This window comes from Kogia breviceps, chromosome 1 (assembly GCF_026419965.1).
Source record: "Kogia breviceps isolate mKogBre1 chromosome 1, mKogBre1 haplotype 1, whole genome shotgun sequence".
Taxonomy (NCBI): domain Eukaryota; kingdom Metazoa; phylum Chordata; class Mammalia; order Artiodactyla; family Physeteridae; genus Kogia; species Kogia breviceps.
In genome coordinates this window covers 127,917,241-127,928,027 of record NC_081310.1, presented here as the reverse complement: position 1 = coordinate 127,928,027, position 10,787 = coordinate 127,917,241, and the positions used below count along the sequence as shown (strand labels likewise).

General features: G+C 39.5%; 1 pseudogene; it reads left to right on the top strand.

The window, feature by feature from the left end:
• Positions 1–373: 373 nt before the first annotated feature.
• LOC131746361 (transmembrane protein 258 pseudogene) lies at positions 374–10,579 on the top strand (annotated as a pseudogene).
• Positions 10,580–10,787: the final 208 nt, after the last annotated feature.

Genomic DNA, 10,787 nt, shown 5'->3' with positions numbered 1-10,787 from the left:
ACAGTAGCATTATTCTCCTAGGGTGCTATGAGAATCCCATGAAAGAAAGGAAGTACGTGTAAAACACTTTGTATACTACTTGACACATAGTAATAGTAATTTTCATTACTGGAGTATTATATTCTACACACAGCTAATAGTGTGTTTTTGTACATACAAATATTACATAAGTTTTGGTTTCATAATTAAATGAATAAATTAATATTATTAATATATGGTACCTCTAAAATCTTGCTGAATGAAATTGTAAGATTTAAAATTTGCATATACTTTTTTTTTAATTTTTTTTTTAATTTTTTTAAAAAAAAAATTTTTTTTTTTTTGCGGTACGCGGGCCTCTCACTGTTGCGGCCTCTCCCGTTGCAGAGCACAGGCTCCGGACGCACAGGCTCAGCAGCCATGGCTCACGGACCCAGCCGCTCCGCGGCATGTGGGATCTTGCCGGACCGGGACACGAACCCGTGTCCCCTGCATCGGCAGACGGATTCTCAACCACTGCACCACCAGGGAAGCCCTGCATATCCTTTTTTTAAAGAACAAAATATTATTAGTTGATAAAACTCTGGAAGATTGATGCCATCAGAGCTAATAGGAAAGATTTCCGGCCTAGAAAAAATTTCCTCTGATAGATCTTAAAATGAAGCAAAAGCAATCGTCCCTCTGGGTGGAAAACTCAAACACAAATAAGGATTTGTATGTAAGTACTTAAAGAAGAATAAAAATAAAATTCATCAATATTCATTTATTGATTCATTTGTATATACTATTTAGTAAATATATATTGAATATTACAATTGTCGTAAGCTTAGTCTATATTAATCTAATTAATTCTAATCTTATCTAATTAATCTAATTCTTTTCTGGTTGAAATGGCTGCGTTGGGCTGAGGCCTGGAAAAGAGCTGTGGGACTTGGCAGTCAGAAGAAGCCCATCCTAGGGCTCAGCATCTGCTCATAGGATGCCTGGAACTACAGTCAAATGCAGAAGTGGCTACTTGTTTGGGGCCTTCTTTGCTGGACCCCCTCATCTTCCTGACCTCTATGCTGCAGTGTCCCAGGGCTCAATCTTTGACTTCTTTTACTCTCAATCCACACTTGCATTTTGAGTGATTTTATCCAGTCCCATGACTTTGAATACAATCTATATGCTTATGATTCCTAACTTTATATCTTCACCCTCATTACTCACCTGAGCACATTTAATTTGCACATTTAATGGCCTACTCCGTATTTCCATCTGGGGGTTCAAGAGGTATCTCAAGCTCACCCTGTTGAAATAGAGCCCCTGATTTCCATCCCATACCTGGTACTGTTCCAATGTTCCCCATCTTAGTAAGTAACCCCTTATCCAATCATCAAATTACTCAGGCCAAAGACCTCTCTGTCTCTCCCTGTCTCTCTCCCTCACATACCATATCTAACCCATCATCTATAAACTCTCCTCCCAAGCATTTCTCACCTCCTCCACCAATACCTTAGTCCAAATAACTCTCATCTTTTTGTGTGTCCACTATAGTAGCCCCCATTTGAATATCTACTTCTAGAGGCCCTAGGTCTCTGCCTTCTGCCTGTCACTGACCTTCAGTCTTCACTTGCTAAATCAGTGGCCTTCTTTCTAGTCTTTATCTCAACCTTGTTCTTGCTTCAGGGCCTCTGCATTTGCTGTTCCCTCTTCTTGGAACACTCTAATGCAAGCTTCTTGTAGCTTTTTCCATCACTTGTTTCAGGTCTCTGCTCATCTGTCACCTCCTCATCTATCCATTCCATAGTTTTGAAATGCATAAATGACTGTCTCTACTTCCCTTCCACCTGGGAAACGTGGTACCATGGACAGGTTGAAGATCGGATCCTTGACTTTTTAACAATATTTACTGAGCTCTTACATTCAAGTCACAAAGCTGGAAGATTTTTTTCTTTATGTTCTTTATCATATTTAATCTATAAACCCTACAAAGTAGGTCTTCTTATTTTCATTATTATTATCTCCTATTTTATAGATGAGGAAACTGAACTCAGCAAGGTTTAATAATTCGACCGATACAGCTAGCAAGAGATAGATAGTGTTGGGAAGGGCAGTTATGCAGTTTGTTGACACTTGCACAGCTGCTGAAGTGTGCCTTGGGCCTAGAACATTTCCTTACATGGAGATGAGGAGCCCTCACAGCCTATGTTGGGTGTATCGCCTTGTTTGGGAATATAATGTGCCTGTTCTGAGTTTAAAGTGTACTTCTTTGTTCTGCTTCAAGTGTATGCAACACATGGGACCTGGCTAAGCACATTGCTCTATCTGTTTGGTCTTGGTGAGGAGGAAACAGGGTCCTTCACTGGCAACACAGAGGGGTGCTGGTAGACCATCTTCCAGCATCAGCTACACAGCAAGACCCACTGGCCTTGGGGAACTGACACTCACTATTGAAGCAAAGCATTGCTCCATCCAGTGTCTGTGTGAGTCATGTCTTTCTTGGTGACCCCAACACCTGCAAACGATACAGTGGGTTGACATCTTGGGACAGCTGCTCCTGGTGGGAGGCATTGTCATCTCTTTGCTATCTTCCATGCAGGGCCCTCCTCCCTGGTGGTGGTAACAGGTGTCACTTGCTCAACTCTCAGTAACTCTAAGCTAATTATCTCCAACTTCAAAGTGCTACTCTTTTTTTAAAATTTATTTTATTCAAGTATAGTTGATTTACAATGTGTTAATTTCTGCTGTACAGCAAAGTGGCTCAGTTACATATACACACACATATGTATTTTTCATATTTTTCTCTATTATGGTTTATCACAGGATACTGAATACAGTTCCCTGTGCTATACAGTAGCACCTTGTTGTTTTATCCATTCTCTATATAATAGCTTGCATCTGCTAATCCCAAACTCCCAATCCATCCATCCCCCCACCCCTTTTTCCCCTTGGCAACCACAAGTCTGTTCTCATGTCTGTGAGTCTGTTTCATAGATAAGTTCAGTTGTGTCATATTTTAGATTCCACATATAGGTGATATCATGTGGTATTTGTCTTTCTCTTTCTGACTTACTTCACTAAGTATGATAATCTCTAGTTGAATCCATGTCACTGCAAATGACATTATTTCGTTCTTTTTTTATGGTTGAGTAATATCATTGTTTGTGTTTCTCAAAGTGCTACTCTTAAGCATTATTCCATATTTTCTCCCCACCCTTCTTCTAAGTACAGTTGCTTCTCCTTATTTGTGGTAGTTGTTTTATAAAGTCACCACAAACACTGAATTAGCAAATAGTAAATCATTGCTCTTAAAGGAAATATAGGGTTAAGTTCCTGCAAGCCTCTGGTCACAACATTTTCTTCAATAAATCAGTATATAACCTTGTTTTATGTGTGTTTCTGTTTAAAGACTCCTTTTTTAATATACAGTTGATTTGTTAACATTAAAATCATAGCCAATATCATTATACCTCAGGCCAGAATGTTTATCTACACACATATTTTCTCTGTAAGGCACTTCACAGCCTTCTTGTGTTCAGGAACATTAGATGACACTTCAGCACTATGATTTGGTCCATTTTGAATAGCAAAATCAACAACATAAAGCACAAAAGTGCAAAAAAAGTGGCACTAAATAGACCATGGAAAGGATACAGTGTGAGAAATGATACAGGATAGGAGAGCATCACCTTGTTTGACCTCAGCTGGGAATGTGCACATCAGGCAACTCAAATTTTTCACACATGTTTGTGAATGACTGTGAAAGCACTGGGCATGTTGATTTTGGTGTAACAAACACATTTTAGTGTGTATGTGTATTCACAAATACAGATTCGCAAGTAGTAAGGATCAACTCACTGTAAATGCTTCTTAACCACTTCAGGTTTACAGATTTCTTTACGAATTTGATAAAAGTTTCTAACCAGAAAAATGCACTGTGCACATATACACACATATCTTACATGAAATTCACTTGTGAATTCCAAAGAACCCCAGGTTAAAACTCCTGTCCTCATGCATTTTGTCTGATTCATCTTCATGGAATTTCTTTGAAATTGGTAGGGATAGAACATAGAGTGATGAGCTCATTTGCCCAGGTTACATCATTGGCAGCAATTACATAATTGCCCAGGATTACATAAATAGCATCCCCAGGCAGCCAGAGAGACTGTTACTGAACCAAATTGGTCTGCTCACCCAACACACAGCAAAGCCAATCTACTGACATCAGGTTGTGGTGAAGGAAAATACAAGGTTTATTACTGGGCACCAAGCAAGGAATATAGGTAGCTAATGCCCAAAAGACTCGAACTCCCTGATGACTTTTAGGAATAGGTTTTTAAAGACAAAGTGAGGGGAGTGACATTTGTGGGGAACATAATCAGCTCATGCACAATTTTCTGATTATTGGGTGGTGAGGTAACCAGGTGAGGCCACAAGGGTTAACATTATCAGTCTTCAGGCTCCAGCTGGTCTGGGGGGGTATATGTGCTCAGGGTCACGATTCTTCACCTGGTTAGGATATGGTTTCTGCAAAACAACTGAGGAATGTGTATTAGACTTTACCTTTACCTGAGACAGAACTGGGAGTGCTTGGGGGATGACTTGTTTAAGCTACGGTTATTTCCCTGCCTGACCATGCTATCTTTGTCTCTGTACTACTTATCTGCACCAGGAAGGCCTTGACATAGGTCTCCTCTGTTTCAAGACCACTCCTGGAAATTGAAGTGCTATTTTCAGGGAACTTGCCTTTATTATAAGGTGGTCTCTTAAACATCTCTACTTTGGGACTCATCATCATTATTCTTGTGTTCAGTTGTCTCACTCTTGCAAGTGGACAACTGGATAAGTTTTAAAGTGGCCTGATATCCAACTTTTATATCAAATTCAGTCTTTTCGATTTTTTAATCTGTAAGAACTGCACACCCAACACAGGCTTTAGCAAATAATCACTCTCTGAACTTTCTTATGTTTCTGCTGATGAAGGGTGGGGTGATGCAGAGGAGACTAACAAAAAATTTACTCTATTTTTGCGGTCAATTTTATCTTTTTTATTTATTGTGGAGGTTTTTTTGTTTGCATTTGTTTGCAGTCCATTTTAAAAGCTGGTTTCCTTTCCTAATTTTTTCTTGCCCATGTGAATAGTTTGATGGATTTCTATTCCCTGGAAATAAACCATGCCAGTGGAACCAAGTCATCTCATCCCTAAGATAAGGGACTAAGTTTAGAGTTCCCAGTGTCTCTTTTGTTCTAACATCCCATGGTTGTCCAATTCTATCTCAGACGGGTTCTGGAAGGCAGAAAGAGCCCAACCAACCAGGATTAAACATGTTCTTCAGAATGTTTGCACTTTAGCAATTAAATATGAAAAAATTCTCTTCTCAATCTCTTACCAAGTTTCACAAGAACAGTGAGAGAATTAATTTCCAAAAATGTTGTAGAAAAGTAGAGATTTAAGAAATGAAATACTAAGGTTTTATATAATGATGCATATTTCATGCAAAAAATGAAATATTTTGAAAGAAAATATCCATGTGAATGACTTTCTAAGAGCAAAATAAAAAATAACCTCTTTGCCAGAATCAGAACCTTTGGGGGGCATCACTACAGCAGACACACATTGCTGCATTGAATATATTTTGGAGATAACAATGTTATAAGCATCTTGAGAGATAACAAGTGTGACTTTTTAAAATCAGTAGCAATATCAATGAGTACAATATGCGATCAAGTTTCTTTTCTCTAGAAGTTAATGCTACTGATTAAAAAGGATCGTACAGAATATAATTTTGAATGCTGTCAGGAACAGTAGGAGTTTTCTCTAAATCCAGTTCCTGAAGACAGCATATACTGTACAACTGTGTATTCAGGGAGGAGGGGGAGGATCTCATTCACTCACATAATACCAGATATTTTTGTTAATTCTATGTTCTATGACTCGCTTCTATGTCACTTTGTAGCAGTAAACAAATCATACTTAATAATGGTAAAATCTTAAAAGTGGGATAATGAAGTCATCTGGAGGCTTGGCTGAACAGCTTGCAAGATTTCATTAGAGCTGTTTTAGAGATAACCTCCCTCAACCGGCACCACCCCTCTCCTACCAGTGTAAGATAAGGATCTTGAAAAAATAAGGAGAAGAGTTTGAGAAGGATAAGTGTTAGCTCTTTGGAATACCTAAATAGACATTTCTCCAAAGAAGATATACAGATTGCTAACAAACACATGAAAGGATGCTCAACATTACTAATCATTAGAGAAATGAAAATCAAAACTACAATGAGGTCTCACCTCACACCGGTCAGAATGGCCATCACCAAAAAATCTACAAACAATAAATGCTGGAGAGGGTGTGGAGAAAAGGGAACACTCTTGCACTGTTGGTGGGAATGTAAATTGATACAGCCACTATGGAGAACAGTATGGAGGTTCCTTAAAAAATTACAAATAGAACTACCATATGACCCAGCAATCCTACTACTGGCCATATACCCTGAGAAAACCATAATTCAAAGAGTCATGTACCACAATGTTCATTGCAGCTCTATTTACAATAGCCAGGACATGGAAGCAACCCAAGTGTCCATCAACAGATGAATGGTTAAAGAAGATGTGGCACATATATACAATGGAATATTACTCAGCCATAAAAAGAAATGAAATTGAGTTATTTGTAGTGAGGTGGATGGACCTAGAGTCTGTCATACAGAGTGAAGTAAGTCAGAAAGAGAGAAACAAATACCGTATGCTAACACATATATATGGAATCTAAAAAAAAAGGTTCTGATGAACCTAGGGGCAGGACAGGAATAAAGACTCAGACATAAACAATGGACTTGAGGACATGGAGAGAGGGGGAAGGGTAAGCTGGGACGAAGTGAGAGAGTAGCATTGACATACATACACTACCAAATGTAAAATAGATAGCTAGTGGGAAGCAGCTGCATAGCACAGGGCGATCAGCTTGGTGCTTTGTGACCACCTAGAGGGGTGGGATAGGGAGGGTGGGAGGGAGGCGCAAGAGGGAGGGGATATGGGGATATATGTATATGTATAGCTGATTCACTTTGTTATACAGCAGAAACTAACACACCCTTGTAAAGCAATTATACTCCAATAAAGATGTTAAAAATAATAATAATAAATAAAATAAAATAAAAATAGGGAGAGAGCCCCTGAGATTACAAGCATTCTTTTAATGCTGGAGAAAGTCACCAGTTGGCACAGTGTAGAAGTCCCCACACCGACATGATAATGGGATTGTCTATGGAAACGTCGGAAGACCCTAACTGAAACTTTCTCCACTTTGGTTAGACCAAACAAAGAACACCCTTTCTGTCAGCACACCTAAGAGTCTAGACATCCTCAGAAAATATAGTTTCTTTAGCTATCACCAAATCTTCCCCTCTACCTGTTTCTTATAACCATTTCTTGACATCCACATGGACCTTCTTAATTCCTCATTCAAGTTGGTAGTACATAACAGATTCAATGATCTATCAGGTTATTATTTAACAAATATATATTGAGTGTCTTCCACTTTCCAGGCACTCTGCTAGGCAGGGATGTAACAGTAAACAAAGCCAGTCCGTCTTTTATGGAGGTTGATCCAACAAGGGCTGGAAAGGGAGCCAGTACAACAGAGTCAGGGAGGTACCACAGGAGAAACACAGCAGGCTGGGCACACAGAAGAACACCTAATTCAGTCTTAGGTGGTCAGTGAAGGAAAAGAATATTAATAAACCTCTCTTAAATAGTGTTCACTGTATGCCAGACATCATTCCAAGTGCTTTATACCACTGTTTAATTCATTTAAGGATTCCAATGATGCTAAGTGAAGAGCCAATTTGCAAAGTGAGGAGAGAGATCACTGGAACATTCCAGGCAAAAAGAACAACAGGTGCAAAGGCCCAGAGATAAGAGAGCATGAAAGAGAAATAGATACAGTGGTGCCCCGGAAACAGCTCATGCCAGCTCACCAGATCGAAGTATTTATATTATGGAAGTTGGCAAATATTACAAATCAGTCAGCATTGTTTTCGTGTTTCGTTTTATGTATTTTTTGAGAACCATTTATCAGTGCATCACTGATCCTGAGGTACAGGAAATAATAACCTGAAATTCTTTGTTTGCATGTTTATATTGGCATCAAATTCTATGTGCAAAGTTATTTGCATTTTTGAATGGAGTTCAAGGTCATTTTACTGACAGACATGATTACAATGGTGTGCCAAAGTCATCTTCAAAAGAGAAAAAAGATGGCATGTTAAAATATCATATGGGGCTTCCCGGGTGGCGCAGTGGTTGAGAGTCCACCTGCCGGTGCAGGGGACACGGGTTCGTGCCCCGGTCCGGGAAGATCCCACATACCGTGGAGCGGCTGGGCCTGTGAGCCGTGGCCGCTGAGCGGGCGCGTCCGGAGCCTGTGCTCTGCAACGGGAGAGGCCACAACAGTGACAGGCCCGCGTAACCGCAAAAAATATATATATATCATATGAACATCATTTACATTTCACTAGCATTTTGACCCAATTTAAACTGAACAACTAGATCCCTACATTGTATCTCAAATATACATAACATCTTCTATCTCAGTAGCTTAAACTAATCTAAGCCCTCTCAAATTATAAAACCCCTTTTGTTGTCATGATGCATAGATAATAGCAATTTTTACATCCAGATTAGATGTAGAGTCTATGCATAAAGCACAATGATCTTAAAACTCTTAGGAAATCATTTAGGACAAGGAGGAAAATGTCCCCAATTCTCCTCACCATGAAGTAACATTAAAATGCACATCCAAGGCAGATGCAAGCAGCCCTGAGAGGAAGAAGCTTTTGCTGATCAAGAGCAGTGTTTTAAGTTTAACTGAGAAAAAAAAAACACTGTCTAAAAATGGCAACATTCAGTAGCAAAGAAATGCTGTGTTTCTCGTGAATATCTTTGTTCACCTGTTGCTGAGACCTAGAATATGACAAGGAGGTGTAAGCTTTGCTTCAGGGGAAACCCTGAAACGTAGAAATCATATCGTCGAGCATGAAGAATGGCTGGGTCCAGAGCAAGGAGAAGCTTCTACGGAGAAGGGAGATCACTTTTTTCTGCTTTTCTGTGGCTTCCATGCTTTTCCCTGGGTCTGCAGCGAGTTCATACATGGGGTTATTTATGTGTTCATATATTTATTCAGACTTTTAAAAATTGCTGTGCAAATCCTCCACTCAAAGTTCCCAGAAATACATTTATAGATTTTAAAAACAACTCACTGAAAGACAACATTTTTTGGCAGTATAGTTGATTTACAACATTATATTAGTTTTAGGTATACAACATAGTAATTCAGCATAATTTATAGATTATACTTCATTTATAATTATTATAAAATATTGGCTGTATTTCCTGTGCTATACATTATCCTTGTAGTTTATTTATTTTATACATATTAGCTGTACCTCTTAACCCCCTACCCCTATCTTGCCCCTCCCACTTGCCCCTCCCCCTTGCCTCTTCTCACTAGTAACCACTAGTGAGTTACTAGTTATAAGTCTATCTGACTTATTTCACTTAGCATAATACCCTCCAGGTCCATCCATGTTGTTACAAATGGAAAAAGTTCATTCTTTTATATGGCTGAGTAGTATTCCCTTTGTGTGTGTGTGTGTGTGTGTGTGTGTGTGTGTGTGTGTGTGTGCGCGTGTGTTTGTATACCATGTCTTCTTTATCCATTCATCTGTTAATGGACATTCGGGTTGCTTCCATATCTTGGCTATCGTAAATAGTGCTGCTGTGAACATTGGGGTGCCTTTACCTTTGGGAATTAGTGTTTTTGTTTTCTTCAGATATATACCCAAGAGTGGAATTGCTGGATAATATGGTAGGTCTATAGTTAGTTGTTTGAGGAACCTCCATACTGTTATCCATAGTGGCTGTACCAATTTACATCCCCTCCAACAATGTACAAGTGTTCCCTTTTTTTTACCTCCTTGCCAACATTTGTTATTTGTGGTCTTTTTGATGATGGCCATTCTGACAGGTGTGAGGTGATATCATCATTTTGATTTGCATTTCTCTGATAATTAGTTATGTTCAGTATCTTTTCACGTGCCTGTTGGCCATTGTATGCTGAAAGACAACTTTTGTCTTGTCTACCATCCTTCCCATTCAGAGCTCACTTTTTTTTTTACAGGATCATTCTGGGCAGTCTTCCTGATGCCATCACAGCCTCTGCCTGAACCCCAACAGGAAGGTCCAAAGCAGCAGATGCAAACCCAGATGGGGCAAACTGGTGGATTACTCTGTGTCCAGAAAAATGGAGCTCAAGACCACGAACAGATACACCATCCCAGGGAACCTGGCTGTCTTCTCCTATCTGACCATGGGGCTGCTGGCTATTGGCTGGTTCTTCACTCGCTGGTACTTTGTTTATGAAGCCACCTCCACCAAGCACACTCATGATATGTACAAAAAGCTTCTCATTCCTTGGTGGCCTTGCTATTCATTGACTTTGGAGTTCTCTTCCTGTTACTCTGGGTTGGCATCTACATATGAGCTCCTAAGGGATCCAACCAGGTGGATTCATTGAATCTTGGTTTTTGTAAATTAATTGTTTTAAACTATTGCTGGAAGTGTCCTACCTGCTGCTCACAGTAAAGGCAGATGTGGAAAGAAAGAAAGGGAGAGAGAGAGAGAGGGAGAGAGAGAAAGAAAGAAAGAAGAAAGAGAAAGAGAGAGAGAAAGAAAGAAAGGAAGAAAGAAAGGAAGGAAGGAAGGAAGAAAGAAAGGAAGGAAGGAAGGAAGAAAAAGAAAGAGGAGGGAGGGAAGGAGGAAGGAAG